The following is a 1,701-nucleotide window of genomic DNA, read 5'->3' as shown; positions in this document are numbered from 1 at the left end:
GCCGGGTTTTCCCAGGGTACTGGCTGAGCATCGTCTACGAGTCGACTCAAAAGTTAAACCTGTCAAAGAACATCTTCGACGGTCCGCCGTCCAGAAGAGAAAGGCCATTGGCGAGGAGGTGGCTCGGCTCTTAGTAGCAGAGTTTATCCGAGAGATTTACCACTCCGAGTGGCTCGCCAATGTTGTCATGGTCCCTAACAAGGACAAATCACTGCGCATGTGCATCGATTTCAAACATATCAATCGGGCTTGCCCGAAAGATCATTTTTCTCTCCCTCACATCGACCAGATAGTCGACTCGACTGCGGGATGTGAGTGGTTATATTTCTTAGATGCATATTCCGGGTACCGTCAGATCCGTCTGTATGGACCCGACAAGATCAAAACAGCTTTCATCACTCCATTCGGGTGCTTCTGTTATGTCACCATGCCATTCGGCCTTAAGAATGCCGGAGCCACGTTCATGAGGATGATTCAGAAGTGCTTACTCACTCAAATCAGTCAGAATGTGGAAGCGTACATGGATGACATTGTGGTCAAGTCACGGAAAGGTTCCGACCTGTTGACTGACCTTGCTGAAAAATTTGCCAATCTCAGGAGGTATGATATCAAGCTTAATCCATCAAAGTGCACATTCGGAGTTCCTGGCGGAAAGTTACTCGGTTTTCTCGTTTTTGAACAAGGAATCGACGCTAACCCAGAAAAAGTTGGCACTATACTCCGAATGAAACGCCCTGTGCGTGTGCACGATGTCCGGAAGCTTACTGGATGCTTGGCCGCTTTAAGTCGATTCATCTCTCGCCTCGGTGAAAAGGCATTGCCTCTTTACCGACTGATGAAGAAGTCAGACAAGTCCGAGTGGACTCCTGAAGCTGATGCAGCGTTTGCAGAGCTCAAAGCTCTGCTCTCCACCCAGCCGGTGCTTGCTGCCCCAATCAGCAAGGAGCCGTTGCTGCTTTACATTGCAGCCACAGGACAAGTCGTCAGTACAGTACTTACGGTCGAGCGGGAAGAGGAAGGAAAGGCCTTCAAAGTTCAGCGCCCAGTATATTATCTTTCTGAAGTATTAACCCCGTCAAAGCAAAGATACCCGCATTATCAGAAGCTTGTGTATGGGATTTATATGACCGCGAAGAAATTGCTCATTACTTCTCTGATCATTCCATTACAGTCGTCAGCGACGCCCCATTATCAGAGATTCTGCACAACAGAGATGCAACTGGTCGAGTGGCTAAATGGGCGATTGAACTTCTTCCCCTTGATATCAAGTCTGAGGCAAAGAAAGCCATCAAGTCCCAAGCAATAGCAGATTTCATCATCGAGTGGATTGAACAACAGTTATCGACTCAAGTTCACTCGGAGCACTGGACTATGTTCTTTGATGGTTCCAAGATGCTGAATGGTTCTGGTGATGGGGAAGTATTGGTTTCCCCCCGAGGAGGTAAGCTCAAATACGTGCTCCAGATTCACTTTGATTCTTCTAATAATGAAGCAGAATACGAAGCACTGTTGTATGGGTTGCGTATGGCCATTTCACTCAGCATCACCTCATGGTTTATGGCGACTCAGATCTAGTGGTTAATCAGGTGATGAAGGAGTGGGACGTCAGAAGCCCAGCCATGACTGGTTATTGTAATGCAGTGAGGAAGCTAGAGAAAAAGTTCGAGGGGTTAGAGCTTCATCATATACCCCGACTGAAAA

The sequence above is a fragment of the Triticum dicoccoides genome, chromosome 7B (genome assembly GCF_002162155.2).
Source record: "Triticum dicoccoides isolate Atlit2015 ecotype Zavitan chromosome 7B, WEW_v2.0, whole genome shotgun sequence".
In the NCBI taxonomy this organism is placed as follows: domain Eukaryota; kingdom Viridiplantae; phylum Streptophyta; class Magnoliopsida; order Poales; family Poaceae; genus Triticum; species Triticum dicoccoides.
This window is presented reverse-complemented; position numbering follows the sequence as displayed.